Consider the following 14,888-nt stretch of genomic DNA (forward strand, 5'->3'; position numbering starts at 1 on the left):
GCCAACCAGCTTAGAAAGTGCCTCTAGACAATATTTGAAGCCTCCGTCATGTGATGAACACAGTAGGTTGCTGTTTCTTAAGTGGGTGTAGAATTCAATGAATGTGATGAAGTGGGGGGAGTAGGTGATCTTGTAAGAATCTGTGGCCTTTCAGGTGTACCTGAGAGCCACAATGGTGTAGTGGCTTGAGTGTTCAGGCCACGCTATCACACTAAGGCTTTAATGCAGACAGCTCCACATTTTGGGTTTATTCTGCCGCCTGCAGATATCTGGGAAATGTAGTTTAGAATTGGGCCTTTTGAATTTTCAGCTACAGAGATCCTGACCTTTCCAAATTACATTTTCCAGAATTGTGCATGTGACAGAAGAAGCCCAAAATGTGGGGTTGCCCACTTTAAAACCCTAGTATGAATTAGGACCAGAGTTTGAATTTTCGCTTGCCCATATAAACCCTTTTGGGCAAGTGACACTCTCTTAACCCACTGTCAGGACCCAGGCTGCAGAGCACCAATAACCATGCGCAGAGGCCAGAATCTATCTAATATCTTTATTAAAGGAATATATAAAGTCAGTAAAAACAAGTGTAGAATATAGTTCAGGAGTAGACCTTTCAGGAAAGGTCAATTATAGTCCAGGAAAACAATGTCCAATATGAGATATTAAAGTCCAAAGTTGTAATCCAATAACCGAAACACACACTTTGCCAAGCAAAGTGAGGGGAAATGACAAGGTCCTTTAGTCCATGGAACTTGATGCAAGGCTGGAGAGCAAACTAGATCCTTGGCAAACAAGGCTTGATTCAAGGCAACAAGAAACGAGGAACAAGAACAGGGTCCGTGGCGAAATCCGTGGCGAGGTCCGGGGAACAAGGCAGGGCTGGAACGAGAGCAAGGTCCTGGAAACTGGAGTAGCGTAATCCACACACAATCTACTCCCGAAGCTGACGAATTGACTCCGCAAGGATTCCTTTGCGGCCAAACATCTATATAGGATCCTGTTTTCCCGCCAAGGAACACTTTCTCTGGGGAACAAGGAATGAAACCTATACTGTGTCCAGGTGCATGACTCCTCAAACTTTCCCAAGGGAAACAGACTTAATCATCTAATTGTCTGGCAGCAATCCTGGCGCTCCGGCGAGTTGCCTCCCGAGCGCTTCTATCTTGATTATAATAAAGCCGGCGAGAAAATGGGGGAGATTTCTGCTCAAGGCTTGTTTGGCTGACTTCTTGTGGACAAACATCTTGCAGCTGCAAGGGCTCCAAATCTGGCAGAAACGGTGGGAAACCCAAGTTTTCCTCTTCATCTGTCACAACAGTACTAGGAACAGGACTACATGGCCCATGAGTCATCACACCCACCAAGGAAAGCAAAGGCGTCCAAACAAATCTTGATGGGAAAATTGCATGGTAGATTTTCTTTAGGGTTGTCATCAGCCAGAAGATGCCCTCCTCCACATCATCACCCTTCTCCTCCGTTTTGTCGAACATTCAAACAGAGATTTCCTCCTTGTTTAGTGGATTACAGAATTTAAAACATTCACTCTCACACATAAGATACTATGAGACCAGAACAATGTTATCTGTTGCTAAATTTTATGGTGGAGAAGTAAATCTCTGAAATATAAAACCACTATTGTGCTGTGTATGGCTGTTCTCTTAGATAAAGAGCACTTGGCAAATATATTACGGGTTGTTTTTTTTAAAAAAGAAAATCCTTCTCTTGGTTAAGGCTTGGCAGCTGCTGGTAGAAATGGGAGAGACAGCCTTATCAGCAACATGATGGGACAACAAAACCTAGCAGACTAAATATCCAGGCTATTTTCTCTGTGACCCAGTTCGATCAGGAGGTAGGAAGGCCCTGCCAGCAGGCATAGTGAGGCTGCTACCTCAGGCAACAGAATTTGGATGCCATGGAAGACCAGCAAGTTGTTAATTACTTTCCTTTGGTAATTATAAGTGAGCTGGTTTTGGATTATCTTCCAGCATGAACACAACTTTTGTAAATCACACCCCTTGATATTACCAGAACGGGGGAGGGGGGATGGGGGTGACAGCAGAGAGTAGTGCCATTTGTTCCTGTGCCTCAGGCAACTGTCTTTCTTGGGTCATCACCAATAAAGTGTAGCACTTGATGCTTCTGAGCATTCTGAGCCTAACCGTGAGCTTAGAAAGCCTTTGTCGATTGGATTACTACAACAGACACAAAGAATGTGAACGTTAGTGACAGACAGCATGAACATCCCTAGTGGATGTGCCCATCATACGAAATTTCTGTTCCTGATTATTGTAACTCTCCCGGGCTTGTTTTTGCCAAACTTAATAATACCAAATGTACAGCCAACCTTCTACATTTTGTGGGGTTAGGGTCACAGGATCCCACAAAAGTCAGAAACCATGAATTTCAAAATTGCTATTTGTTTTACCTGAGAGAACTCCTCTCTGGGAATTTCCAGGTCCCCCAGTATGACTCTACAGTCAACGTCTACTGGAAGCTGACTATAGAATTGCACCGGAAGATCTAGAGCCATGCTGTCTCTAGGAATCAAACTAGAGTCCTCCAGCTAGATTCAAACTAGGTCCTCCAGTTTGAATTTGTTGTCATTTTTTTAGTATACGTTGGACTGGAAGACCCATAGATTCCTAGACAGAACATTTTATTCAAATCTGCAAAAGCCAAACTTACAATGGTGGAGGGCCAGTTGTACTTGAAATCCATAAAGCAATATCTTGCTCCTTAGTTCTTTGAGGTCAGGTCTGTATTTGACCTCTCATCGGTAAAGACAGAAGTCATTTTCATGTCAATGGGACATGAAAGAAGCCTCCCAGCAGGATGGTAACATATCCAGGCGTCCCCGGGACAACGTCTCTGTAGACGGCCAATTCTCTCACACCAGAAGTGACTTGCAATATGTTCTCAAGTCACTTCTGACACGATAAAAAAAATCATGCCAATGAGGAAACACCTTTGTATGCAAGGACAGAAATCTGAAACTCATTCCCGTATCTCATTAGCCAGTCATTTTTGGGGGACTCTTAGCTCATGGAGTCAGCTCGCCAAGGGATTGCCCTATTCTACTTGCCATTAATCTCCTTTCTTCAAACAGTTGAAAAGGGCATGCCAAGTCAACCAGATGAAGAGAGCTGAGCAGCATAAAAGTAATGACTTTAATTAGATCTCTCTCCTGCCCTCCTTGCTTTTCTCTTTTGAACCTTTACCACCTTGAAAGGAGATTAGGTTTTCCCCTCCCATTGGGAGGATTTGAGGATGGCTCTGTGACCAAACTGATTAGTGGCTAAAGTAACACTGCACAACCTTTCTGCCACTGAGGGGCTCTGCACAGCCATGGATGATGCCTTGGTAGGTGCATATAGATAGTAAGTATGGTCACCATTCATATGCAAGATTTTGTACCTCACTGTCTTTTTGCTTCTCTAGCACACAGTGGCACAGTGTGTTAAAGCACTGAGCTGCTGAACTTGCAGATCGAAAGGTTACAGGTTTGAATCCAGGGAGCGGAGTGAGCGGCCGCTGTTAGCTCCAGATTCTGCCAACCTAGCAGTTCGAAAACATGCAAATGTGAGTAGATCAATAGGTACTGCTCCGGCAGGAAGGTAACAGCGTTCCATGAAGTCATGCCGGCCACATGACCTTGGAGGTGTCTATGGACAACACTGTCTCTTCGGCTTAGAAATGGAGATGAGCACCAACCCCCAGAGTCAGACACAACTGGACTTAATGTCAGGGGAAATCTTTACCCTTTTAGCAGACATAAACACAACCCATCTCTTTCTTCTTTCACACAAACATTGTTTCTATCTTGTTTTTGCCAAGCTAGTACTAATCATCCTATAATACTGGAAATCCACATGCAACAAATTCTTATACAAGTGGTCCTCTGTATTCATGTATTCTGTATCCATGGATTCAACCAAATACAGCTTCAGCTTGAAAACATTCAGGAAAAAAATCCCCAAAACAAAGGTTGCCTTTGCTGCACACTGGACACTGTGTAGGCACACCCTGCTGTTGACTTCTGATATTTCAGGGCCACAGGCTCTCTCCATCACTCGGTTGATTCCACCTAAACATTAGGAAGAACTTCCATTCGTAAGAGCTGTTCAGCAGTGGAATATGCTGCCTTGGAATGTGGTGGAGTCTCCTTCTCTGGAGGTTTTTAAGCAAAGACTGGAGGGCCATCTGTCGGGGCTGCTTTCATTGTGATTGTGCATGGCAGAGGGTCAAACTGGTATCTTCCAACTCTATCGACCTCATCACATGGTCGCTGGAATCGCCATGCATTGTGGCAAATCTGGCAACCCTTATTGGGGGGCATGGGGAACCCACCACCCCACGCCCCACATAGCCCGGCTCTTGAGGAAGCTGATCCCATGGGGGAAAGCATTGACAATGCGGCTTCCCCCCATTGATTTCTTCCTGTTGTCGCAGTGGTGGCTGTGCCGGCTCCACCCTAGCTCACCCACGGAGACCCACAGGAAGTTCCTGTATGCCGATGAGCTCCGTGGATGACCTAGGACTTAATTGGCATATGCTGCCAGAAAAAGCCCTTTCTTATGAGGCAGTATGATTCTGTAACTTGTTCATCGTTTTGTATGATACACCAGTTTACATGCCACTGTATATAATGGGACTTGAGCATCTATTGATTTTTAGTACCCAGAAGCGGTCTGGAACCCCAAGAACACACATATACACACATGTACACACTTCGCCTTCACTGAGAAGACTCATTCTGCTGCACACCTCTATGAGAGTGAGAAGCTATTCAGGGCTGTTTAGCTGAGTGTCGAAATGACATCCGCTTACATCATCTGCTGCCACAATACCCTTCCTAAAAGCAGGAACTAAAGGTGGCTTCCAATGTGCTGTGCTTGCTTTTCTTTGTTCTGTAATTAAATGATTCTTACAGCACAGTTAAGCCTTTCCTTTCATAGCCAACACTGTCTTCTGATTTGATTAGCCAGTCAGTGATTCCTGCCTATTGGTAGGAACCGTTGTTTATTATAGGTATGGAGAAGCAATTGTGGCCAGGGGGAGAGGTATCCCCCGCACCCCACAACTGCTGATGTCATCAGGACTTCAGCCAAACGGCTAGATTATGATTCTTAGAGCTTGGATTAGAGCCCAGCTTTGCCCCTCCTCTCTCTTCATCCCACTGCTAAGGAAGAAGGTGTCTATTTGTGTTTGATATTTGGATCAGTTTCTACAGTCACACATTATAGACATTATGAGAAATTTCAAAACATATAACAATAAAAGTATAAATTAACTTAGGGCCCTCCAACACAGCCATATAACCCAGAATATCAAGGCAGACAATCCACAATATCTGTTTTGAATTGAATTATCTGAGTCCACACTACCATATGATCCAAGTCATTGTGGATTTTATACAGCTGTGTGGAAGGGGCCTGAGTGACCTGAATGGGACGGAAATAATTTCAGTGTTGAAGAACAATATTTGCAGGTTTCGGAATATTTATAGATGCTGGAGCACTTCACATTGTATATAATTATACTAGCTGTGCCTGGCCACGCGTTGCTGTGGCAAAGTGGTGGTGGTATTGGTTAAAAATTGTTGTGTAATTTTTATTTGATGTTATTTGCATTTTTTATTAATTTTATTGTAAGTTATATTTTTATTTATTATATTTTATTATTTTCTTGTATCATTTTTAGTTATTTTCTGTTATTATAGTATTTTATTGTATTAATTTTTTAGTGTTTTTTATTATTTTTATTGGGTTGCCAGGAGACCAAGTTGGAGGAGCTTAGCCTTCTAACTGGCAGCAATTGGATAAAAGGAATTATTCCTCTCTCTCTAATTAGGACTTTATTTTTCTTTTCTTTTTGTTGTATCAATCTAGAGGCGTGGATGATGGGTTGTGTTGTCAAATTTCGAGGTTGGGGGGCCTGTAGTTTTGTTGTTTTGTGGGTCGCCGTGATGCCATCACTCTTTTATATATATAGATTGCCTGGGTTGTTATGAATTGGACTGGCATACATTACATTTCTCCCACTCAAGTTGAATCCACATAGGATTAATCCCAGTCTTGTTGGAACACACAATGTTCCTCTTGTTCTGGTGTGAAGCAGTTTGTTTTGATGATTCTTTGTTTTCAAAGATATACAGTAGAGTCTTACTTATCCAAGCTTCACTTATCCAAGGTTCTGTATTATCCAAGGCAGTCTGCCTTTTAGTAGTCATTGTTTTTGTAGTAAATGTTGCAATGTTTTGGTGCTAAATTTGTAAATACAGTAATTACTATATAACATTACTGTGTATTGAACTGCTTTTTCTGCCAATTTCTTGTAAAACATGATATTTTGGTGCTTAATTTGTAAAATTATAATGTAATTTTATGTTTAATAGACTTTTTTTCTTAATCCCTCCTTATTATCCAAGATTTTAGCTTATCCAAGGTTCTGCCGGCCCGTTTATCTTGGATAAGTGAGACTCTACTGTATTTACTTCACTGTTTTATGGAAGATTTTTTAAAAGGGATTTGATCCCTTAATTGGGATTGCATTATAATAGGTAGGGTGAGAGGAAAGTGGGGCCACATTGGTGTTTAGTCACCTGGTTCAGGTGGTCACGGAAGTCATCTGATCATTTCTGCCTGGATAGCTCCCTTGTTTGTGTCAGTAGCTCATTTGGGTTTTTCTGTGCTTGTGTGTATGGTTTTTGGTGTTTGTATGTGAACCTTTGCATACGTACCATTGCACACATTTAGTCTCTGCTGTACTGTCTTAATTTTATAGAAGTGCAGGTAGACAATTAAAACCACAGTGAATCAGGGGAAAGCTAATTTCCCTGGGTATGCGGATAGACACATGCATGACAAGAACCCAAAAAACATACTGCAGCTATTGTAATTGGCCATACAACAAGACATAAACTGATAAACACGTGCAGACAGTAGAAACAGTAGAAACAACCTCTTATCCTCCATAATGGGGATTCCATGTGGCTTCCCAAGCTGATTTCAGTTTGGATTAAAACAGGTGTGTGGGAATCCAACCAGGACAATCATGTGGAGTCAATTAAAGGGTCAGTCACATGAATTTAGACTCAGATGGAAAAGAGCTGAGTTTTGCAAAAAAAGCTCATAAAATATTAATATTTTGTGTAGATATTGTTCTTGTAGATGCCATCTCTCAAAGTTATTTCCACTCTTTAACAACAGTAACACATTTTTATGTTTTGCCCATTTCTCCCCAGGGCTTTAGGTGAAGTACAACATAGAATTAAAATATAATACATAATTTAAAACACATAAATCACATAAACATGCAAAACATGTATCTACCAAATCTGAAATTTAGAGGCTCTCCTAATAGCAATCATGGAGTTAGGTCTGCATAGTGAAGTGGTCACATTTGCTGTTGACAAGAAATAATTTAGGATGATAAGAAAACAATGGGATTGTAAGGAGTTCCAAAGGGATTTCTTTAAAATGAGTTTTAAAATTGCACATGAAAATTCAGGGGAAACAAGTGTAAGGTTAGGGTGAACAATCCCAAGAGAGATGCATTAAATTCCAACCCTGTTGGGCTTCAGAAATGCCCTAAAAACATGGCTTATGTGCCCAGGCTTTTAATCAATAAATGGTGAAGATGACACGGACTGAACTATGGACAAAGCATGAGGAAGAACGGCTCTGATTTTATGTTTGAAATGTATATTTTTAATTCATAATGTATTTTAATAGTTTTAACTGTTTTATGTGCTGTTTTATATTGGTTTGTAATTGTTGCCACTGTTGTAAGCCGCCCTGAGTCCCTTCGGGTGAGAAGGGCGGGATATAAATGTGAGAAATAAATAAAAATAAATAAACATGGTATATGCACTGATGAGATTTGGACTGGCAGCAACTGACCAAGGGATTTGGGGGTCAAAGTTGACATTTGTGAACATGTCAACCTGGTGTATGTTCACTGTTAGAAGAAAAAGAAGCAAATTCCAGGTTGGGCATTATTATTATTATGTTTATGTTTATTTATACCCCACTTTATCTCCCCAGAAGGAGACTCAAAGCTGCTTATAATTAAATTAGAAAAAAGGTATCAGAAATATCATTGTCAGTATCACATTTCACTTATACAAATCCATGGTGTGGGTTGCTGTGTATAATTCTGTTCACTGCATTTAAAAATGATGGTGACGCAATAGGAAAAGATTATAACAAAATCTTTGATCATTTAAATGATGAAAAATATGAATTTATGCTTTTAAAATAGGTATGCTACAACATGTGATTGTCTTGATCTATAACATATACTCAGAATGAGACATCTGTCAGAACAGAATATGGGATGGAACAGAACGGTTTCCACATGGCAAGGGGGGTCAGGTCAGGTTGCATTATATTGCCTTGTTTATTTATCTTTTATGCTGAATATACCATATGTAAAGTAGGATTATATTTGGGGGGAGGAGACAGGAAAATTGGAGGACATTTAAAAATTTCAGATATGCAGATGACGCCATACTACTAGTGGAAAATATCAAAGATTTGGCATTGAAGTCAAGGAAGAAAGTGCAAAGGCAAGTTCATAATTAAGTAGGCAAAATCATGAATACAGATTTACATAATTTTAAAGCAATATTGGGTCTACAATTTGAACCTTTTGGGCTCTATATCTATTGGAAAGCTTGGTTAAAGATTTTTTTGGTTGGACCAAAAACATTGAAGGGTGGGGGCTAGCCTAATTTCCCTCAGGAAGGGGCCACCACTGAGAAGGCCCTCTCCCTTGTGGTGGGACCGAGAGGAGGGCTTCCCCGGTGGACCTCAGAATCCATGGCAGTTTGTAAAAAGAGATGCGGTCGTGAAGATAGGCTTTGTAGGTAGCTTAAGTGTTTTGTATATTTTTCTTTTTAAAGTATAAGCCAATTGCTGCTTTGTCTGTAGTTTTTTCGAGAACCTTCTTAATTGGCAGGAGGAAACAGTATCACTGGAAGCATGGTATCTCTGTGTGTTCAAGTATGGTGTGTGTATGAGAACTATTAGAACAATTATACTCCCTATTAAATTGTTAAAGGTCAGTAAAGAACACTATCCTCATGCAGATTGTGCACAATCCATAATGCTATTTACTCTGTGACCTCTGTTGATGATTTATTTATGAATAAATTGAGCCTGGAGATCGATTCATTTTTGTAGATGTTTTTAATCTGTATAAGCTTTGTAGTATAACAGGAAACAGCTGGCAAATTAGCCGGCTTTTCTGAATCACCAGGTTGTGACCTGCAAAGCTCAGAAATAAACCCAAAATAAATGCAAAAATACATCCCAGCTAAATATTTAATCTTTTCTCATTTTCATATTTAATATCTAATAATTTGTCCTGTACAACAAGATTATGTTTTTATCCATTATCACTAATAGATATTACAATTATCAGCACATTTATTTGTGATGGACAGAGAAAGACCTTTCACTATACGTATGATACCTCACAGATAATACTGCAATTCAAACTTGCTAAAATTTTACCAGTTTGGATTATTTGAACATAGATTATGTACACATCTATTTATCACTATTGCATGAAGAAAGGTTGAAAATGTAGTATTGATTTCCTTGTAAATTTGCACAGCAATTTTCCATTTCTAATTTTTATGACAAATGGTAATTTTGTGCGTGTAAAAAGGTGTGTAACAATATTTATTTTAATTTTTTTAAAATAAAAAAATCTTTGGTAAAACCATATATAAGTGACACATATATGATATTCTGCTTCAAGTGTTCTTTTTGCTGATTCAGCTTGCCAGTTTAATTTGACCTAGTGACAGACTGGTTTTGCTTCTGAATTGAGCAGAATCGGATATGTGTACCTGATACCTCATAAAAATACACAATATTTCCTGCCACCTGTAAAAGATATGCATTTCAGTCTAAATTGGGCACATTTTCTATAAAGGAATGAAATGTTGTAATTTGAGATGCCTATGTGTGTATATCTCTGTCTATATGCACTAAACATAATTACTCACAAAGCCACAAGATAACTCGTGCAGTCAATTCCAAGAACTCAGCAGATTTTAAATAGCACTTGAATTATTGATAGAAAGACTGTAGTAGAGAGAGCCAACATTTGGCTCTAGCCAGCCGTAGTCAGTGAAAGACAAGGGAGTTGCCTTCAGAGGAATGAGCGAACAAACCTTGGGTGGAGAATCCTCTTCTGAGAATGGTTTGTGCCAATATGCGCAGAAGATCACAGCTTGCTTTGGCGGGATGGGTAAGACAATTGGTATTTGAGAAAAGTAATATGTAGCGAGATGGATATCTCATTTTTATGGGTTTTTTTATTGTTTCCATGTCTTCAGTAAACTCCTCCAAGCCTTTTGCCCTATAGCATATGTGTGTTCATCTTTGTTTCTCTGTCTAATAGTCACCTTCATCCTTTTGTACCAAACAATTTAATACAGGAATAGATTATAGGTCGTAACGTACCCTACCCTAAATTCATATGATTTGCTGAAATGGTTCAGGAGGCAAAGGAGTGTGGATTGTTGAACTAGGTAATTCCTATGTTCAGAATTATTCTAAGGAGTATAATAATTAAAAGGTCAGAAACATGTAGGAAGTACCACCCATTAAATACATTTTTCTTTTCTTTTTGTCTACCACTGCTCTTAGTGGAATTTCCCCTCACATGTCTTGTTATATCGCTTCTTCATACTTTGATGCATTTACTGTGTTTTTCCCCCCTTGCATTAAGTGCTTTAGGCTGCCATCTGGCATAAATTCACCTGGGACTAAGATAACAGGGCGTCTGAATAAATGCATGTAGGACTGTACTATTAGGATGAAATCCTATGTCCAATTATCTGAAAGGAAGCACTGTTAAAATCAGTAGTATGTCTAAATAGCGGCCCTCTTATCATGCTTAAAAAAACTGTGGGTCCTATGAATCTCAAGTAGTTTAAATTATTTTCACGTTGCAAGGGAAAATTTTGTAGATGGGATGGGCAAAACAGAGCCCTCCAGATATTGCTAGATTGCAAAAGCCAACATTACCCATAATTTTACTATGTTGGATAGGGCTGATGTTGTAGCCCAACATCTGGAGGATTACTTTCCCCAACTCTCTCATGTTGTATTGACAAAACTGATTATTTTGAGGCCAACACTTTTTAGAACATAAAGGATATAGCAGAAGGGGAGAAAGATCCCCTTTTTGTTCTAACTTGGTTCAGACAATAATTATTTTTTTTCCTAAGTCCAGTCTTATCCCTGCGTTAGTAAGATAGCCTTGTTCTCTCTGTAACAGATATACTGACCAGAGCTTAAGAAAGTAACTTTTTTTGTGACTTTGTAGCCCCCAAAAGTAACTCGTCTATGTTCCGTTTAGTGTCTTGGCCAGTCATCTCATTAATTAAACTTGATTTTTTTTTGTGTCTGGAGCGACTTGCAAGTCACTTCTGGTGTGAGAGAATTGGCTGTCTGTAAGGATGTTGTCCAGAGGACGCCTGGATGTTTTGATGTTTTTACCATCATTCTTTGATGAGGCGTCTCTCATTTCCCTCCATGGAGCTGGAGCTGATAGAGGGAGCTCATCCATGCTCTCCCTGGGTTAGATTTGAACCCTTCAGGTCAGCAACCCAACCTTCAAGTCAGTAGTCCTGCTGGTTTAACCTATGGCACCCCTGGGAGCGCATTAAACTTGATAACTTGAAGTTCTATGTAGTTCAATGGAATTGGCACTTGTCTGCTCCTTTTGGCAATGGTTCTGCAAGATACATACACAGAATCACTAGAGGATAAAATACCCTGTTAGGTTCTATTACCTGTTCCCAAAATTTCAAAAATTACTTCGTAATAGTAATCAATTATTCCTATTCATTATAGGTAAAAGTAAAGGTTTTCCCCTGACATTAATCTAGTTGTGTCCAACTCTGGGGGTTGGTGCTCATCCCAATTTCTAAGCCGAAAAGCCGGCATTATCAGTAGACACCTCCAAGGTCATGTGGCCGGCATGACTGCATGGAGCGCTGTTACCTTCCTGCTGGAATGGTACCTATTGATCTACTCACATTTGCATGTTTTCAAACTGCTAGGTTGGCAGAAGCTGGGGCTAACAGCTGGAGCTCACTCTGACCTTTCAGCCAGCAAGTTCAGCAACTCAGCGGGGGCTCCTCATTTTATGTTGCAACATTGCCAATGTAATTTTTAATGTTTCCTGTTGCACTGTTTATTGCTTTCTGTTACTTTTAAAAACAGTGTACGTTTGATTAGAGACTAGCATGAAAAACTTGAACAATCCTTTTCAAAAGCCTTTTTAAAAATTCAACAGTAGATCCACTTTAAAAAATTGACAATAGCATTTACACTAAAAATGCTTACTTTTTATTTGAAGTATTATTTCTTCATTTTTCTGCTGATTCCTTGAGAGTTTTGATTGCTTAAGTTCTGGTTAACTGAGAGTCTACTGCACATTTTTTTTTTAAAAAAGCTCTGTGCTTTCTCAGCCTTCCCATTTCTTTTTCTTATTAAAGGCTTTGTTATATGATCTTATCCTAGCATAACCCTTCAAAGGACTTTACCCTCGATGTTTCCTTAAAAATCTAAACCATGCAAGGGTCATGCTGAGAGTACATCTAATTTAGGGGCTGATCTCTCTGTTCATCTCCAGATCAGCTAGCATGCATTCAACTGAAGCTTGAAAATAACTAGTCAGTATCACTAGTGCCTACTTACTTAATTAAATACTTTCTGTGGTAGACTAAGCAATGCATCATTGCATTATTATGGCAACTTAATGGGCACAGTTTGCACCCAATGGTGGTGTAACTTTTGTTTATTTTTACAGTATAAGAATGTGGCTTCACTAAATGGAAGAGGTAGACTACTTCATGGTTCAAGTGCTGCCTCTTGTTGGGAATCCTACTGTGTTCATACTGCTGGACAAAAAGCCTTCAGAAATACCTGATTTTATTAAACAAAAGTGGCTATTTTGGTTATTTTTAGAAATGAGAAAGTAATGAATTGCTTTTTTAAAAATCCCAAGAAGAATGTCAACAAACTACTTTGGTGATCTTGGGACTATAATTGTATTAAAAAAAACCCCACACATTCTACGTTCTGATTTCAGCAGAAGACTTCTTTAATGAGCAGGCGTTACAATTCTACAGAAGACAATTAAAAATACAGTTTTACAAACTGACAGTACACTGGAATTCATTCTTTATGTCATCCACTCTGTGAGCTTCTGCTAGTGAAAGGGTTAAATGTAAACTGTTTGTACATACAGTAGAGTCTCACTTATCCAAGCTAAACGGGCCGGCAGAAGCTTGGATCAGCAAATATCTTGGATAATATGGAGGGATTAAGGAAAAACCTATTAAACATCAAATTAGGTTATGATATTACAAATTAAGCACCAAAACATCATGTTTTACAACAAATTTGACAGAAAAAGCAGTTCAATACGCAGTAATGTTATGTTGTAATTACTGTATTTATGGATTTAGCACCAAAATATCATGATATATTGAAAACATTGACTACAGAAATGGCTTGGATTATCCAGAAACTTGGATTAGCGAGGCTTGTATAAGTGAGACTCTACTGTATTTAAAGAACAGTTCAGTACTTCCAGGAGCCCACTGTGGCGCAGCAAATTAAATCCTTGAGCTGCTAAACTTGCTGACCGAAAGATCAGTGGTTTGAATCCGGGAAGCGGGGTGAGCTCCCACTGTTATCCCCAGCTTCTGCCAACCTAGCAGTTCGAAAACTTGCAAATGTGAGCAGATCAATAAGTACCCGCTCCTTCCAAGTTGTTTGTTCATGATAACTGCAGGAGAATATAGTGGGCCTGCCCTATCCATGTAGTTTGCTTCCAGGATCCTTCATGGATGCAAAAAAAAAAAAAAAAAGATTATCATGCCTCCTATTATTAAATGATGCCAACATAAATGTGCATGCTTTAGTGGTTTTGGCCCAGCTTACCTGTCTGTACGTATCTCCCTCTATGTACCATTTCAGAGTCTAAGGCCATCTGGGGAGGCCCTGCTCTCAGTCCCGCCTTCTTTGTAGGTGCGTTTGGCGGGGACGAGAGACTGGACCATCTCGGTGGTGACCCCTGGGCTATGGAACTTCCTCCCTAGGGAGATTAGATCAGCCCCCTTCTTCCTGACCTTCTGCAAAAAAAGTGAAGATGTGGCTCTTTGACCAAGCCTTCGGAAATCAGGTGCAATAATAGATTCGAAAGATGTGTAACTGACTAATGGAACACCCCGGACTACGCCTATGGACAGAGCCGGCCCTAGGTATTTTTCAAGTGTAGGCAAACAGAATTTTGCCCCCCCCCCCAAACCAATCACTGAAAAATAAAAGTGTTGGATAAGCAAAAATGTTGGATAATAAGGAGGGATTAAGGAAAAGCTTATTAAACATCAAATTACATTAAGATTTTACAAATTAAGCACCAAAACATCGTGTTTTACAACAAATCAACAGAAAAAGCAGTCTCGACTGCGCCCCCCATATGTTTTGCGCCCGAAGCGACCGCTTAATTCGCCTCATTGTTGGACCGGCTCTGCCTATGGATCATGTGATTTCCCCTGTTGTATGGATTTAAATGCTTTTAATTGTTTGTAATTGTATCTTAGTATTTTATTTATTTTAAATGGTTGTTTAATTGTAATCTGTTGTTAAAAGCATTGAATTGTTGCCTATGTTGTGAAGCCACTTTGAGTCTCCTCTGCAGTTGAGAAAGGTGGGGTAAAAGTGTTGTAAATAAATAAATAAATAAATAAAATAGTGTCTCTGTTCAAATAAAATAAATAAAATAGTGTCTGTGTTGCTACCATCTAATAGTATGGTGTGGGATTTGCAGTCAATAGAAATTGCTGATCCTGAGCT

The sequence above is a fragment of the Anolis carolinensis genome, chromosome 3 (genome assembly GCF_035594765.1).
Source record: "Anolis carolinensis isolate JA03-04 chromosome 3, rAnoCar3.1.pri, whole genome shotgun sequence".
Lineage (NCBI taxonomy): Eukaryota > Metazoa > Chordata > Lepidosauria > Squamata > Dactyloidae > Anolis > Anolis carolinensis.